The sequence below is a fragment of the Triturus cristatus genome, chromosome 7 (genome assembly GCF_964204655.1).
Source record: "Triturus cristatus chromosome 7, aTriCri1.1, whole genome shotgun sequence".
Classification (NCBI taxonomy): Eukaryota; Metazoa; Chordata; class Amphibia; order Caudata; family Salamandridae; genus Triturus; species Triturus cristatus.
The window spans coordinates 977,167,539-977,186,221 of record NC_140590.1 but is presented as its reverse complement, the minus strand read 5'-3'; the positions used below and the strand labels follow the sequence as shown (position 1 = coordinate 977,186,221).

Sequence of the window (18,683 nt, the reverse complement as noted above, 5' to 3'; positions counted from 1 at the left end):
TGGCTATTCAAGAATGACTAATGGATGTCTGGCACTGAACTACTGCAAAGGAATGAGTGCTCAAAGCACAAAGAGGTTATACTGAAATATATATATATATATATATATATATATATATATATTCTAAGAGTTAGCATACGTTTTTACACTATTGTTAATTATCATGGCTATCTAATTAGTGGCCACAATGTCTTGTACCTATGATACAAGGAAGCACTTTACCAAGCACGGCTGCCAGAAAGCTGGCTGCACTCACCAACAAGTACTTGAAATCATGGGTGCACGTACCTGTGGGGCAAAGGAGGTCTGACTTTAATCGTTACAGTGAGTTCTGTAACATAACAGCTAGCTAATCACGCACTGCCTGAATGTGTAATTTAATTCACATATACACTTGGGTGTTTGCACTCACCACTGCAGACTGTCTCACTTACTTTTCAACTCACAGAGATTCGACTATGCGAGGCAGGATCAGACAACGAACCAGCACTGTAATTTGGGTTGCCACCCGCCTCCTCAGTGAGTCTTGTCGCTCTCCAGTTGAATTCACCGTGGCAGCAGGGGGCCATTGACTCACTGCAGCTAACTGAGCCACAGTGCAAGCAGTTAGCATTGTCTGCGAGCACCATGATTTCTCACAAACAGTAGCTAACCTTCCACAACTCTGGCAGAAGGACGTGATGTGCCCGCGGCGCAGACTGTAAGCAGAAGTAACAATGTTTATAAGAGCCTCGAGGTGAGCATGGTTCTCGTTGCTATCATGATTATGGACACTACTCAACACTGACACAACAGAAATTATGTTTTTACTTACACACGTGTGTACAATCAATTGCATCAATATACCAGCTTCCATTTGGAATTATCAGCGCTATGTCTCACGCACACTGTGCGTGCCATGTGACGCAAACATGCTGTGTATTTTTAAGATAAATTGGGGTACAGCGCTGTGAAAGGGAAACGCAAGAACATGCATGAATAGCTGTTTACAATTAAGAAGGTAACAGAAAGATAAAGAAATCCAACGACCTAATGAAATAAAACTGAGGAGTAATTCTACAAGTAACAGGGCCAGTCGCCAGCAACGGGAACCATCCACGTAAAAGTGGAACAAATGATAAAATTAGCCACTGAAAGGAAGGGACTTTCTAATAGCACACAAAGAAACCAATGGGAAGCCAGGGATGTGATCAATGCCCATAGAGGTAATACTGCATGTCTCACAGAGCAGCGCATGTGCGCTGACTCTAGGCTCGACCTAAAAAGCACAGTAGCCGGAAACAAACACAGACTGATATACTAGTGTGAACAGAGATACTGAACCAGAGACAAAGAACATTTTGCATTGTTAAAATAGGAGAAACATGAATACAGAGTTCCCATGTCTATTAATCTTTTCTTTGCATCTTTGTTGATTTTAGTATTCCATTTATTTCCAGTTATAAAAGACTTTTCAATATTTCAAATAAACACTTTTTTTTAAAAAACAAAAGTAGCAATTAACATGGTCAGACTGGTTTCTCATTCCCATTTATGCTCACAGGCAATTATATTCATTTGCAAACAACATTAAGAGTTTGCTGAATTAGATGCAACTCCGTGCAGTTAATTTCTGGGACGTTTTTGCTGGAAGGTCCTCAAATAGAAGCATAAAAGGAGTTGTTGTCTTTGAGTTTTAGCTACAGACCTTGAACACAAACTAAAGAGGCATCAAGGCAAAAGCGGTCATTTGAGCTTCCTGACAAAGTACATTTACTTTGAACAATGTTCTATTTGCTGTAGATTATCCAGCTTTAATAATTGTGGGAAATCATAATCCAATTCAACGTTACATGTACTTCTTCAAAGGAGCAGAACTATTTAACCTTTGTAAAGTGATTGTATTCAACATAGTTTCCAATGATGAAAGAACCTTTCAAAATTCAGCGAGAACTCCAATATGGCCGCAGACAATTCAATCATCCTTTTCATGGCAAACACATTAAACAATTTCACAGTGGAAGTGGCACGCAGGGCAAGAACGGGGAAGAAGAGATAATCCCATTTCTATTCATCTAAATCCAAAAATAGTGTACACGGTGACCCTGAAAAGAACTACTGTGGTTGAATGGAGTGAAAGAAGCAATCATAACTCTGTCCCTTTGACCTGCCATTGTCCTGGACTTCTGTGCATAAACCAGATGCACAGTCATGTATCTGACCAGGGAGAGTTTGCTTCACTGCATAAGAAGTGTACATGTGGCCGCATCCACAGTCCACCCCCATCCCCCGCAACTGTCTACAATGAACTGCCCTAGCCTTCCAAAGGTTCTGGTGCCTTTGTCTCCATTTGAACCCTTATGGGGCTCTCGCCAGCACCTGGTGCTGCAGGACACAAGCAATGCGCAGTCAAATTCTGTCCACAGGTTCGGTTAATGACACGTCAGTGGTTATTTTCCAATGGGTGATCCCATTAATTTAATGTGCACTGTTTGCCATCACTGCGTTCGGGATGGTTGGGGAAATTTCTCTTCAACAATGACTACGTATACTACCAGTGCTCAAACAGCCTTTCATTTTAAGGACTGAACAAAGAACTTGACACTTATACAAGGAGCCATGGCTGATCCACAGCCTTCATGTTTTTTCAAAGTCCATTGTAAGGATAACTACTTGGGTCCTTTTTCCTCACTTTCCCACTTAATTTACTTGAAGATTTCTCCTTTGTCCACAGTGGAACAGCAACATTACATCGAAGTTCTGACACCTGTAATAGAGCTACAAAAAACACTGACACATCGGTCCTCCTAGGAGTAAACTTTAATCTGCGGGGCTCAAGTGCTGGCCTCTAGTAATGTCTCACCTGCAGGTGTTTGCTGTTTGGAAAGACTCCAGTACACACACCATATAACACACATGCAGATACAGAAAGGGCCAACTGGTCAGCCCCCTTTATCAACTTATGGTTTGAGCCAATACACTTTAAGCATTGCTTGCTCAGTTGTCCTTTACGTTTTGGGATAACCTATGGTACTTTTCAATTGTTAACTATTTTGCCATTTCAAGCTGCCATGGATGATACAGGGAAGAAAGAACTTCATCTCAAATCATGCTACTCCTGATATTTGGGCCCCCAATGCACACAAGCATTAATAGACAAAAAATAATAAAATACCGCAGAGTTCACATCCTTGGAGCTGGTTTGCCTTGGTTTTATTCGAATTTGTGCATTACACTACAGTTAACCGCATGCGCGAGCTCTTGACTATATGGAATATAGTCATAATTTGGTGGAGAATATTTCTCTTCGTTTTTGCTGTTTCTATCTGTGCAGCCCACATAGAAACAGCAAATTGCCATGAATTATGGTTTATGTGTAGGAAGGTGTCCCTTCCTGCACATAAACAATCATTTAAAAAATTACAATTTGCAACTTCTATGCGTGCTGCACAATACAGCACACATAGAAGTTACAAATCGCCATTCTGGATTACGTGCAGGAAGGGACACCTATCTGCACATAAACAATCATTCCAACAACGCAGGCATCCTCACACTATGGTGCAAGAAGGGTGCCTGCGTTGGTGCTAAGCAACTGAATTTAGCACCAGTGCAGGGAGAAACACAGGGGTGCACCATATTATTGTAAATACGGTGCTTCCCTGCATTTCTAAAGTGACGGAACGTGGCATTAGCAATTTTGGAGCTAACCCGCGCTCTGCCACTTTCTTATACATAAGTCCCTCAGTCTCTTTGGACATACCCCAAAAGTGACTGGCCTCTGTGCAACAGAATACCACCCCCATCCCATGACTTCTTTATCTGCGGAAGCCCGCTGCTGTCTTCTTTTGCTGTTTGACTCCCCTAACAAAAGCCCCTCTTCTTTCCATATCAATTTTGAAGCAGCAGCTTGTACCCGAAAGCAAAGCTGACCGTGACCTAGGATCTCATTTGACTGTCATCCTCTCAGGTATGCCTGAAACATGTTTTAACTAACCAGATCCACGGGATGCAAATGGTACTTTGGTGTTCTATAGACACTTCTGTGTTAGTGCTTCAAGAGAACATCTGTGGTAGGTAAGGTAACTGCACAGAAATCCGTATTTATACTCCAGAATTAATCTAGCAATGTATTTTATGTACATACAGGGCCGGACTGGGAACGCGAACCGGCCCTGACAAGTGGGTCAGACCGGCTGCGGGTGTGTGTATGAAGAGAAATAACGAGTTATGGATGGTATCTCGTATAAATGTCATCATGTATTGGTCTAGTTATATCATTCACATACGAGTTTTTGCATTTACACTTCTATTGCTTTGTCACAGCAGGACTGGAGTCAGAAGGCACAGAATTGCATTGTTTAAATTTGTTTTTAGGTCTCACCAAGACAGAGCTCTAGCTGTGTCACCAGCCTCATGTAATACAAAAAAAAAAAACTAAAAACACATACTCAATAAAGAGATGCCTTCGAACAGGTCTCCTCTGATCAATTGGCATTCACTTTATTCTTTCTTCAACTACAGCACACAGCATGGAAAAGTGGTGCAACGTAACGCAAAAAAGAAAACAATCTTTCCATTTTTTATCTCCTTGCGAGTTCCCCAGTGTGTTTAAACTGTAGCTGCAGGTTACAGTAAATTATATCTAACGCTACCTATTCTTTGCACCACTAAGAAATGTATTTCCTGTGCTATGCCTTGAAACAAAAAAAAGATTTCTATACCTATTCTAAATATACCCCTCTATTATGAACCACCTGTTCTTTTCTATGAAAATGATATGCAAGGTGTCATTTTTTAATTTCATATTTTTACTTTAAGCATATGGCAACAATATTCGATGGTAGCATATTTTTTCTTATTTTTACTTTTGCAATGTATACTTGCAATACAAAAAAAAAAGTTGAAAAGCATGCCAGGCCTATCGGCTTTTCCAATATTTGTCCTTTTTAATCAACATGCCGTGCCTTCTTAGGTCAGTTTTTCCATCTGGATCTGTAATTATCCTGCGCTGACGCGGATTACACTGAAAAATGCAAACATTCTCTGTGTAATAAACGTGATCACATGACGGACAGGAAGCTTGTTCTTGATCTGAGGCAGCAGACTCTTTCGTTCAAGCTGTACTATTTAGTGGCTGTTGATTCTCAATCAGCATCCTCAGTAGAAGTAATTGGAGGAGCATTAGTCTTCGCAGGTGCCTACAGACACTTTATTTATTTATTTTTTAGAGTTTTATATAGCGCGAACTAGACCCGAAGATATCCGGTATCAGAGCTCTTTACAGGAGTACTAGTTTCTTTACACAAGGACATATTCATTTTTTGTTAGGCGCGGGGAAATTAAGTGATTTGCCCAGAATCACAGGATGTTGAGCGTCGTTGCCGAGCCTCGAACCGGTTTCCTCAGCTTCAAGGTCAACCGTTCTAGCCGTAAGGCGACATCCTCTCGACATGCATCATTGTCTCCCCTCCTTGCTGGACTCAAAGAAAAAGAAAATTACAAAAAACAGGATAAGTGAGCAGTTGTACTGTTGTTCTTAAACTGGCACTTTTCCTGCAGAAGGGCAGAAGTACATACCCAAGTCATCCTGAGTTATTTCCATGCAACTAACATTAATTAAGTCTGATGCAGACCATGCTTAAAAGCTAGACTTCGGTCAAATCTCCCTAAAAATTCACAACTCTCCTCAAATGTCCTTAGAAAAGGATTGGGAATGGAACATATATTGTGGATTGAACAAGTGAAACCACTCGAGCCTGTCTTGAAGCTCTGTCATCATCTTTGTTTATACAATCACAGTCCCATAAAATATCCCAGGTTCCTCTTATACATCAAATCTCTCCTGTCCCCGCTTAATAGCTTATGTACCCACACTAAAGATCTCACTAAAGTCCTTTGACATAGTTTTCCGCACACTTGTACAATTCAATGGAACACGCTTTTCGAAATCAGCCCTCTACCTTACAACTCTAGGTTGTAATCTGTGTCCTAATTAAGTACACTATCTAGAGCCAATTCCTTATTGTTCAGAACAGATGTGCTGATTTTCTGGTGCAGTTGGGTTCAATTATCCAGGCGGGTCTTGGATCTTTCCTCAGGCTAATCTTAACTTGGTCACTACTGTAGTTGTACTTCTACTCTGATAAGGGAGATTGACGTTTGGTTTCTGCACATAACACAGGAACATATCCTACCACTATCTCAAGGAAAATCAAAAAGCACACTAAAGAGCATTACAAATTTTCATTAGAACGGCTGATCCATTTTATGTTTTGTTGCAGTAAATAACCGTTCAGTGCGATTTTTAACTCTTTAGAAAGTCAATGGTACAAATAACAGTCAGTAAAGGGTTACAGTGAAGAATGCATAAAAGGTAAATGGCTTGGAAATTGGTACAGCACATTGTGGCTTCGATGTTGCTAAAAGGTGGAAATTGGTGGCCTACGACTAAGTTCATGTGTAGCTCGATAAGGTGTAAGCAGAGATAGCTAGAGATCAAGTTGCTTATTGATTTGAATAATAATATAAGTAATTTCTGTAAGGCAATATACTTTGCGGTGTGCCAATAAACCTGGTGTTAAAGCCAAAGGTAGGAGGTATGCTTAGAAGCACTTAACAGAAACAGGGTAGCCGAGTTTATAACCTTGCCAAAAAAGGCAGAGTAATAGGGTGTGCGTGTGAGGGGGGGGGGCGGCACAAATTGATTCATTTTGCAGTGATAAAGTCGACTGAAGGATAGTGAGTCAGGGAGGGTTTTGGCTGCATCATATGCAACCGGTGAGTGGATATTGTGTATTAAGCAACAAACTGTGCTGGCTGTATTGATATTAAAAGATTGCATTTTCAAAGACGCGCTGAAGGAAACCGGTTTCTAGGTGAAGGTGTGTGTGCAAGGGAGAAGGGAACATAGAACTTTCGTTTTGAGGTTTTCATTAGGACATCCAGAGTGCCATCCAGATTCCAATAGAGGTGAGGAAGTCAGATAAGCATGCCTGTAGATATAGGCTTAGGAGATGAGAAGATAATGACTTGGGTGTTGTATGCATAGAGTTGATATGAGACGCCGAACGAGATCTCACGGAGGGAGAGGGTGTGTGGTGAGAAAACAAATATTCCAAGAAATTATTCTGTGGGATGCACACTTTAAGCGGGGTGGGGTGCAGATATCGTAATCCCAAGCATCAGTACATGACCGACTAAAAGGTATTACGTGAACCAGGTGTCAGCAAAACCAATAATGCCCAGTAAGAAAGAAAAAAGCGGAAAGGAGCATGTTGGCAAGGTTGGGGGCTCAATCAACAGTGTTAATGACAGCAGTTAAGTCCAAGAGTACAGCTTGGCCTTCAGAAGAAGCAACCTGCTGGCTTTGTCAATGCTTGTATTGCTATTTAGAGCGGTTCATACTTAAGCCCTAAAAATTGCTTTCCTCAAGAGATATCCAGGCTAAATTTGCATCTTTTTATCCCTTCATATCATGTGGGATTCTAATGGTGAGCAAGTATTGCGGATTTCCCTCTAGGGCCCCAATGATATGGAAAAAATATAATAAAATGTGGGTTTTTTTAGGGAACAGTGTGCTGCGTTAAATAACACACTCTAGTTTTTGTAATTTTGAGAGGAAGTCAGGAGTTCTTATTTTGCAGTTTCTACCCGTTTGCATGTTTTACTGCAATGAGATATGCAACCTATGGATGAATCCACAAAGCTGTACTTTTCTTAAAACCAGCGTTTTGTGTTCAGCGGTCTTTTTTCACCCAGATAGCTGAACTACATAAGTAACATACAGATATATCAGTTTTACTCTTCCCGTCGCACAGATATTTAGTGGATATTGATTTTCCAAAATCAAGCAATACACAGAGCCAAACAAGCTACAGCATATGGGGATAACAATAATGGTTTGGGACATTAATTAGGCCGTTATGGCATCAGCAAGCCAACATTCTTTCTGCAACCTTGGTGAAGCAGAATGGGGAAGCCTCCTCTCTGCCAGCCCAAATGTCAAAAGTACACAAAAGGAATGTAAATTTACTTGTTTGCCATTGAGATGGTTGGAGTATTTGGGCTCTAGGCCCCAGGGGAAGAGAGAGACTGTTTGGGTTCCACAGGTGATTATAAAGTGTGACATATTGGGAGAGAAAAAAATCTGGGCCCTAATTAACACATCAGATGCACTGTCTTTGTTGAAACCATGGCTCCGTCTTTCACTGAAGGTGGCCCTGCCCTTCTTTGAAGAGGGTGATGCCTGATTGAGTCTGTGGGGCCATCGTGTACCCCTTCCAAAGGATGCCTTCTAGAGCTGTTCTCACAGCATAAGTCAATGTGCCTCTAGTGAGGTTTTTTGCCTTTGTGCCAGCTTCTGTAATATGGTGCAGAAAAACAAAATATATATGTGTGGAATTTTAACCCCCATATAAATAAGGGAATGTCCCATTGTGATTGCACTTGGGTAAGATGTGCAACTGTGTCATCCATATTGTAGAAGGGGCTGCAAAACCATCTACAGCCCCTTCTACGATACTAGGTACATTGGAGAGGATGCAAGGATAAGTGCACCCAGGAGTGCTTTTTCCTGTAAAACAGCCCTTAGCGTCTGGGGTTTTCTGTTTTCCTTGCCAGGGAAGGTAGACTGGAGATAGAGGAGGCAAGAAATACTTCTGGGGCTTTGGGGTAGGGCTGCAGCCTGATGACGGCAAGGTACCGGCTTTCATCCCATTTATTGCGGTCTTTAAAATGTATGCCTGGCATCTAGTTTGCTTTCTCACACCCTCCTCTCGCAGAAAGGCTATTTGCCCTTTAGGGGTGGGGGTACACCACTGGGTGCCAGTATTGGCTGGTCGCCACCATATTATATCAATTATAAAAAATACAGCCCATAGGCCCAGCATGCTTTTTGTTGCCTTTGGGGGTCCAAAGGGCAGAAAAACTGTTTGTGACCAGAGTGGGGGCATTCCGGTACCTTTCAAATCCCTGGTATCTAAATGGGTGGTTCCCTGATCAAGAAATTGCCTTTCAAGAGGGATCCCCGAGCAGAGATCCCCTAAGGAGAAGTTCCACTGGAAATTGGAGATTCTCTCATTTTCAACAGTACCAATCCCGTTGGGATTGGTACTCATGCGGAGCGATGCCGCTGAGCATCAATCACACTGAAAGCTTCGACTGCTTTCAGTTTCACAAGCTGTCATGTCAGTGGACTTGACAAACTAAAACAAAACATCACAGACTGTGGGAAGCTCTTCCTTTGCAGCCTGAATTGGTGGCTACAAAGGAAAAGCTTTGTGATGCGAGGAGCAACTTATTTTTTAGGTCTCGCCTGACCCAGCGCATGCGCTGGTCTAGCGAGACTTATTGAGAGGGCTCCAAAAAAGTGCTACCAGGCCAGCCTAGAGCTACAGTGCATGTGCACGGGCACGCGCGCCGCGTTTTACCGCAATTACTTTCACTTTCGGCCGCACGGCCGCTTTGATGTTTGATTGTGATCGGATCGCGATCACTTTCGCGGCCACACGGCCGCTTTGCATAGCAAATAGGTCTCGCTTTTGGGACTTTATAAGTATTTAGTTACGCAACTGTTGCATGGCTAAACACTTATAAGGTCCCAAAGGCGAGACCTATTGGCTATGCCAATGCTTGTTTCCCTTTAGTTGGAGGACGTAAGGCTCAAATCTTCCACACTAGGGAGATAGTGTGGACGATTTGAAAATCAAATACACTGCACTACATGAGTTATATAAAAGCACCCAGGCCTCATGTATCGTTTAGTTACTCAATATTACCTACACTGCCAAACCAATCAACATAGAAAATGTATCACCATGTAGTACGTTAATGCAGTTTAATATGCAAAGTTTATCAGTGTACTGAAATACCCACTAGGCTGTAATATGAAATGCCTGAAACTCAAAACACACATCAATATTTATCAAAAGGAACATTACACATTTTTCTTAAACACAGATCACTTCAAATGGCAGGAAGAAAATTCAGCTTCATGTATTCTCTCCACAACTGAAAATCAATAAGATCTGTGGCAAATCCTAATGTATGAGCTATAAATTATTTCCCCCAATCATGATCAATTATTAAAAAACTACAAAAGTGTTGAGCTTTCAACAGCCAACCATGGATTTGAAACCTGTATTACTTCAACAAGATTATCTATTACAGGTGATCACAATCTGAAATCCCAAATATCTAGAAATCACTAAGAAAGTGATCAGACTATTACATAAATAAGAGTTATCAGCAACTTTGTATATAAGCTGTTCTTTTTTACAATAGAGGAATAACTTTGAGACAATCGCTTTTTTACTGTAAGATATTTCATAGATCATTTAACACTGGGGCAATCCCTATGCTCCGTCTCCCTCATGTTTTTAATAGTCAACCATCATGCCAAATACCGCCATAATTTTCTAAATGTTTACGACAAATAGTCAATATTATAACATCTTGAGGCCATAACGGATATATATGTGGGAGTCTACAATCCCCCTATAAACGTACATCCCTAAGTTTATTTCTTTATTACAGGCAACCTATGATGTACCTAATCGCTTGTGGTAAAGAAATGACGTGGACGCTCAACTGTCAATTTATTATAGGTGACTTTGAACATCAAATTGGCTGATGCAAAAGCCAGTAACCATGGGGAAAGGCAGGTCATGGAACATAATTAAAGTTGCAGTTTAAAAACAAACGAAATGTGGCCTTTTCTTCTGTTCCTGTTTTTCTAGATGCAACAGTGATAAGCAACATGTTTAGTGCAAGATATTTACCGCAACGTGTTTATTTCTTCCAAGCTTTAGCTAATTACAGGAAAGAAAATCTTCCTGCATGTTTCCACATAGTCTGAGTGAAAGCTATTTTTCAAAAAATCTGATTTGTATTAAACTGATGCGATTATCTAACTGCTTTTTGGTGCGTTTAGTTTTGCACTTGAGATTCCAATTTTATTTTTCATGTTTACAAACATCCTCTTTCATTAACACCTTGGCTGCGGCAGGAATTCTGCCGCAGCGCTGGGGGGGGGGGGGTTTGGGGGCACTACGGTGGCGCCGTGCTCATGACGGAACCACTCCGTCATGAGTCACGGTTGAGCTGTGCTCATGACGGAGTGGTTCCGTCATGACTCCGCCCACGGCGCTAATCGCCCGCACAGGCGGGGAATTAGCGCCGCGTGGGCGGAGCGGCCGCCAACGGCCGCAGCATGACGGAACCACTCCGTCATGAGCACACGTTACCCGTGGCTCATGACGGAGTGGTTCCGTAATGAGCAGGGAAGGGGTTAAAAAGAACACCACAACAAGGATTTATGTGGTTTGTGGAACATCCACCCTGCCATACATTGTAAGGATACTGAAAGTCACCTTGGAGTTGCATGACATTATAAAGAAATTCATAAGAGACTTACAAAATCCTTATAATGTAAGGCAGGATGGGATGGAGTCCCCATATATCTGTACTTTGAGATGCTGATCACGTCTTCAAAGTATTTTCTAAAACACATCCGACAGCCGTTCCTTCAATTGTTTGCCGACTGGCAGCTTTTCTAAGGTGACATTTTTTTAAATTCATACCAGTAGTGCGATTTTTCACAACTCTGTAAATAAAAGGATTCACTTTCTAGGTTATGGTCACCCTATTCTGTTATTTAGGATAATACATGTAGCTGCATACTTTACCACAAGTCTATTTTACTTTTAAAAGCCAAATAAAGGAAATGGAAGAACACAGAAGATAATATCAAACACACAAATGCGGACGTCTATACAAAGTTATGCATGAACAAGAAAAGATTAAACACATCATGTTCACTCCTTTAGAGGTAATTATATAATTAATTATTTCTATTTTGTATTATTAACTTTAGCATGCCACCATGTAAAATAATCAGTCTGCATGTGTGAAATTCAGGCTTGCCATTTGTAGAGTCTGGGAATGTCAATAGAGCATATTTCTGCATGAACCTGGGATTTCTTGCTAACCTGTCATTGTTAATGTATGATGGACAGTATGCCCAAGTGCATTTATTTTGTTTCTGCTGTAAAGTTCTTACTGAGGGTGTGAAGTGGTCACTTGCTTTGCAAAGTCTTACTGTGTGGCTTTGTTGTTTAAACTTAAGTTTCAATATTTGTAAATGTCGAATTTATTGTCCGAGTGTGTGGTTTGTAGCACTACCCTGTCCCCATCCAACATGAGCAATCGTTTGCTATGGGTAATGTGTGGCTGTACTGGTGGAAAGGATCACTTTGCCACCTATAAGAATTTGGTGAAGCCTTTTCTGTGTAGTAGTGTTTTCTGTTGGACACTGAAAGTTATGTAGATCTTCTACGCCTGGTATCTTTGGAAGGTATCGTGGGGCATATTATCAAGAAACGGCGTTAAAATTATCGAAAACTATTAGGAGTTACTGAATTTGGCTTACTTTGTTAATTTATTTTTTGTAATATGCTACTTAAGATTTGTTTCTAAGTTGTTACCATAAGGGGGCTGGATGGTCTATATGATGTGTTCTTCCAGACCTGCTAGCATTCTGTAGAACTTTGAGGTTGTGTTTAAATTTGGTATTGGTAGCCTCACTAACATTAGGAAGGTATTGGACAAGGTGTTGGCTGGTTTGCTTGGGATGGTCTACCTAGTGTGCTGAAGGATCTCAGTTTATTGTGGCCACTGAAGAGTTCATGAGCATGTCGCTGGAAAACTTACTGTTTTGTATATTTTGCCCGGCATATATTCTTTGTTGTAATGTTGGGAGCCTAGGAAAGTGCAAGTGCTGCATCTGGTGTTTTACATAAAATACTAAATTGAATGTTTAGCCAGATTTCACTTTTTGGGTTGATGGAATCTGAATGGTTATTGTGCGCCACACATACTATCTTAACTATATTGAGAAAATATAAAAACCTAACATTTTAGAACTGTAGGATCCACCACTTTAGACTGTCAGAAAAAGATTTCTATTGCATACTTCTTGTTGCTAAGTCTATGCCAATTCATACTACGTTTCTTAACTTAATCTCCATTACTTTGGGCCGAGAAGATATTATTAGAGGGCAGTCCAGAAGTTTTTATTTTGCTACTGAGTTGTATCAATCAAATAGTGTTGTTGTAAATTATGCACAGAAGATATAGTTGGTGGCATTTTTCCACTAAAAATGTCTCGCAGGAATGTTCCGCAACACGGCAATAAAGGATTCAGTCTCCAACAGAATTTATTTTCACTGCCATGGAGAGGGTGTAGATATACATCTAGAGCGCAGGAGGCAGAAAATATTTCTAACTTGTAACATAGGCCTATATTGCCATCGAGGGGTTCAGGTGAAATGTATAAACCATTAAAGGCTCATGGTTTATAAACATCATCTGAATGCCTGTTGCTATGAGCACAAGAGCTGCTAGGGAGAGAGTGAGGATTAGCAAAATCTTTGTCATCTGTTTCTCAATTACTAGTGAGAGCTAAACTAATTCAACAAGTCACAGAAAGGGAAGTAATTAAATCCTAGGGGCAAAGACAGACCTGTAGACCATGTGTAGTCTGCAATTGTTCCAGAAAGAATGGAAACAAGTGATTGGTTATCAAGGGGCCATATGATCAATAGTTATAACTATGCATATGACGTTTTAATAATCATTGCTACCCAACGTTAATGTTCTAATTGAAAAAGCATATTCCTTGCCTAAAATCTAGCGACACTTCAAGTTGCTCATGTTCCAGTTTCTAAAGACCATCAAAATACATTGCTGTAAACCCACATTATGCAGTTGACCACCAACCTTGTGCGGATTTCCTGAAAAAAAAAGTCAACAATATAATTTCGAAGATGTTTTATTTTCAAAATACAAAGGAGTGCTTGAAAAGCAGTCTGTTATAAAAAAAAAATATGAAACATATATAAAGGTCGGGGGGGAGGGTCATCTACTTTACCACACTAAAATTGAACTACCACAAAATTATTTCCTCATGAAATGTCCAGAAGAAAACTATATTAAGGCAGCAGCTCTTGGCCAGTCTATGATTATGGCCACAGAGGCAAATCAATGTTGTGACAAAAGGAACATTATATAAAAAATAAAATAAACAACGGCTTCTCAAACCTAAATCAAATATTTTGCAAAGATATTCATGAAAAGCGTAGGCTCAGTTTTTTACAGTTATCCCCGATTCTACTACTAAGACATTTCATTCAGAAGAGGTCTGATAAAATGTCACTATTGTGTTTTCAATGGCACTCGTACTGATGCATCTACATGCTAGGGGATGATTGTGCAGGGGCCGCAGGTGGAGTTTGGCGAGGTAGAGTATACATAGCACCTAAAAACTGATCTGCAATTCGACCAGCTTCTCTCAATCCACTCAAAAGAGCCCCATGGACAGTTGCCGGATAGTTACGAATTGTGTGTTCTCCAGCAAAAAATAAGCGCGGAACAGGCTGAGGGGCTCCAGGGATGGATGGGCCTGGAGTAATCGGCTGAGCCATCAAGTCATAGTCATTCCCTGAAGATCCAGCAGCTACATATGAATAGGATCCCCTCGCCCAAGGATCGGCACGCCAACGTGTCACTACAGTCTCTTTAGGCTGGGGAACAGCACTGCTCCCAAATATTCCTTTCAGGATTGCAAGACAGCGTCCAACAATAACATCGTCACTGATATTTTCCATTATCCCTGCTGCTTCTCCTGCTACCAATGCCAAAAGAATTGGTGCTTTATAAAGATTCCAGAAAAGGAAGAGCTCCCCCCTGCTTGCAGTGGTACTGCCAACATGGCCAAACAAATTTACAGAAGGATCCCAAAACACACGGTCAAAACACAATACTACCTTATTTAGATTACCAAATCCCATTCTCTGTACAGCAGATGTTTTCCACTCTGGAAGAGGAGGCACAAACTGCACTGCTGGAGGTTGTTGCTTTAATACTCCTAGAGGAAGAGTACAAAGTACAGCATCACATTTGTAAATAAAAGTCTGACTAGTGGAACGAGTGTTAACAGCTAGTACTTCACAACCAGAACTTGTGTATCGAACTTGTCGAACTGCTGTATTTAACTTAATATCTAAGCCTTCTGCCAAGGCAACAGGTACACATGAATATCCATTCCGTACAGTCAGGTGACTGCCTGTAAACTCAAAATCATCATCCTGGTCCCAGTGCTTCAAAGAAAGGGTAGAGAGAGGTGTTGCATTTGCAAATTCTAAATTTGCAAAATGCCAATCAAGTATTTGTCTGTCACGTGATGACAAATAAACATCACTTGGAGGATTAGCTTCAAGCTCTTGGAGTTTCTCTTCAAGCTTTCCCTGGGCTTCTGCTAAATCGTCATATTCCTTGCAGAGCACTGTCAAATCTCTATGTTTGCTTTTCACCAAAAACTCTGCAGTGATATCTCGCGCTGGTTTAACTTCCGAGGCTTCCTTATATTGTTGGTGAAGTTCTTTAATCTTCTCTTTTAAAGTGACCATTTTATTGAGAACTTCTTTTAACTCCTCTTGAGTTTTAACAATCTTGCTCCAGTGCTCAATCTGCTCATCTTTCACATGTTTCTCCTGCAACTGGATGACTACCTCAAGTGCCTGGCCAAGAGAAACGGGTTTATTATTTAAAACATTAAAATCCAACTGATGGCTAAGGTAGGAAGTAGCTTCCAGCAAACGATTAAACTCTTGTTCAACCATCTCATCTTTTTCCTTTGGAATTTGAACAGCTTGTCCATTGGCCTCATAAAGAGGACATTTCTGCTTAATCTTTGCTAGCTCCATATTTACCTGCTTACTAATTACTGCCATTGGATTACCACCGAGGCCAGTGACTACCATAGCCCCGAGATCAGCAACATATTGGCCCTTGCGAAACGTAGCCACCCTCCCTCCTACACGGTCCCTTGATTCCAAGAGTGTAACATCCATGCCGAAACTTTGCAACTGACGGGCGGCCGCCAAACCCGATACCCCGGCGCCTATGATGATCACCTTCCCAGTCTTTTGGGTTGGCAATGGCTTTACCCTTTTGTAGACACCAAAGTTGATGAGACCGTGTCTCTCCAGATAATTGTGTATACGGTGGGCCAGTACGGTGTCGCTGTTGTAGGGCGCCTCCATCTGCTGTAGGGTGGCCTCGAAGGTCAGCTGAATGCGGGGGTTCTCCAGCCACAGCTGCAGCGTGCGGTTGCGGATGTATAGAAAGGCCTTCTGTGCGGTCTGAGGGGCATTCATGATGTCGGGGAAAGCAGCTGCTTCTCTAGAAGTCATGCGCTCGTGGGGCAGCCGGCTCTGCAGCGCCGCCCCCTCGGACGGTTCCTCGGGCTCACTTTCGTGCTCATCCTCGGCCTGGGGAAGCACGGGGGCGTCCTTCTCACGCTCGGCCCGTGCGTGCCGCTCCTCCTCCGAGTAGTACTCGTCCTCGGACAAGTTGGCCAGGCTCTCGTCCATTTCCCGGTACTGAACCTTAGGCTTCTTGCGGCGGCTGCTGCGGCGGCCCTCAGGGGTGCCGGGGTGGCTACCATCCATACCGCTTCCTTCCGCGCCCCCCACATCCGAGGCCGGGGAGATACGCTCCTTCTTGCGCGGTGTGCGCTCGTTCGAGGAGCTGCTGTCACCGCTGGGCGGCTGAGGGTCCTGGGTCTTTTCACCAACGCCAAGCTCGACCTTCTTTCCGGACAGCATGGTACTGGCGGCTGTAGGTAAATAGCTGCGAAGGGCACGGTACCTCAGGAGGTGCAGTGAGGGCAGATGAAGTCAGCCCCGGCACCAGGATCGGTACCTTCAGGACTCGCTAGGCAGGGAGAACAACGGATACACTTCCCAACCCAGTGTGGAGCGCTCGACGTCACGGCGTTGAGTACAGAGCGCGTCCCTTGCAATGCAAAATGTACGTAATGACGCTACAGTGTAAACACTAGACCGCTTACCTGTTTACATATAGCTGCAACCTTGTATGGTGAGAACATTTTATATTTGAAATATCCCGAATCGAATACACAATTTTATTAATAAAACATATGCCTCGTCTCCGTCTCGTGTTCACCCGCGTAGTAAAAAAACTGCGTTTATTTACATTTACTTCTTTGCTGTTCCAAAACAACACTTGTTCTTTTCCTGGTTGAACGAGACGTTCCTGTAAAGACAGAGACTGTTCGCCTGGGGGTCGAATATAATAAAGCATTGTTCGAGTAATTAAATTGTCTCTAATATGTGGAATTCACTTTTTTTTCGCACATTCGCCATAGGAAGGGGCTTTAGAAGCTACCCAATGCAGATCGTTTAAACAGTAGCTGGACATCCTGCTTTCAAGAGGGAGGATGATTTTAACAATCGATTTTGTGTATGTTGTAAACGCTACATTAAGATGTTAATATGGGTAAAAAAAAGTTATTATAGTAGTAGGTACACTTTGTAACAGGGCAAAGGTGGCGCAGCTGCACAAAAGAGCTTACTTTGTTAATCAAAAGTATATCTGGAATCAGAGGCGCAACTAGAGCCAAATTTTACAAGAGGGGGGCTACAAAAAAATTCGAGGGGGGATAATTCTTCTAGCAATAGGCAGAGTGGAGATGAAGAGGTGAAAAAAGAACAATGGCGCGTCAACACGTAAATGGTCTTTTAAATATCTGTGAAGTACTCGGGTGCGTCTGCGATAACAACTGTCTGTGTGTGTGCCCGGGAAGCTGTCTCAGCCCGGGCTGACACACGACGGGGGGTAGGGGGCTGAAGCCATTTGAGTCCTATGGGTGTTGGGTTCCATTCAAGCAGAAAACTCTCTGTAATAAGCGATAATAGAAGTACAGCCTTCCGTGCAACATGAAGCTCTAAAAGTAAGTGCCACTTACTTACTTTATATTAAGCTTTACTAAATTGCACTGACGCAGTGCTGCAAACTCGCAGCAGACTGCGTCTGCAGATAGGGTGACCAGACATCCCGGATTTCCGCATACAGTCCCGGTTTTCCGCATAATGTCCCGGTGGTTTTCTTCATTTTAAATGTATGTCCCAATTTTTGGGACAAGGTTAAATTAACCTGTAAAGGACAACTGAAAAGTGTGCTCCCGTTAAGTAATGTGTCTGTTTCAAGCAGCGCAGGAGGAGATAGGCTGCAAACATGCTGCAGCAGAGGAAAGACCTGACAGAGTGCGGGCAAAGGTGATGCCATAGCCAATGTTATGTAGGCATAGTTTGTAAATGTGGGACCATAATATGTACGCACACGCAAGCACCTCAATCCCCCCGACCCCCAGCAAAATTCGGGACAGACAGGCCAGTCATAAGTAAGGCTAAAGTTTTTAGTCCTACTTTTATGTGTAGCCTGTCCCGGTTTTTGCTTCTCAAAATCTGGTCACTATCTGCAGAGAACAGGAACCCTCCACCATCACACTCTGTATGGACGTTTAATCATGACATCTGTCAACCTATCCTTGCCGGTTTGCAGACACTGGTAGCAGTAACATTCTGGCAATCAGAGGGTTTCACTGTGCACTTAAAACGTTTTGCCCTGGGTGCCACACAAAAAAAACCTGACTGCTGCTGAGCTCCGAGGAGCTCTTTAAATTGGGTGATGCAAGGTACTTGGAAGGGCTGCTATCATGATCTGTCACATCTGCTGTTTCTGGTTCTGAAATATCCTGAGATCGCGGACAGGGCACATGCAATAAACACTGCTATCCCAGGAGTAAGATGCATGCATGAATGTATGTATATGGTATTTCC

General features: G+C 42.2%; 1 protein-coding gene and 1 pseudogene across 2 annotated transcripts in view; both read right to left on the bottom strand.

Annotated features, from left to right (window-relative positions):
• Nucleotides 1–18,683, bottom strand: part of SPOCK1 (SPARC (osteonectin), cwcv and kazal like domains proteoglycan 1) — a 1,975,354-nt gene that overhangs the window by 1,391,899 nt on the left and 564,772 nt on the right. The window lies entirely within an intron of this gene.
• Nucleotides 13,793–16,825, bottom strand: LOC146810944 (lysine-specific histone demethylase 1A pseudogene; annotated as a pseudogene). Its single transcript, XR_014966651.1, has one exon. The product of XR_014966651.1 is annotated as a lysine-specific histone demethylase 1A pseudogene (transcript).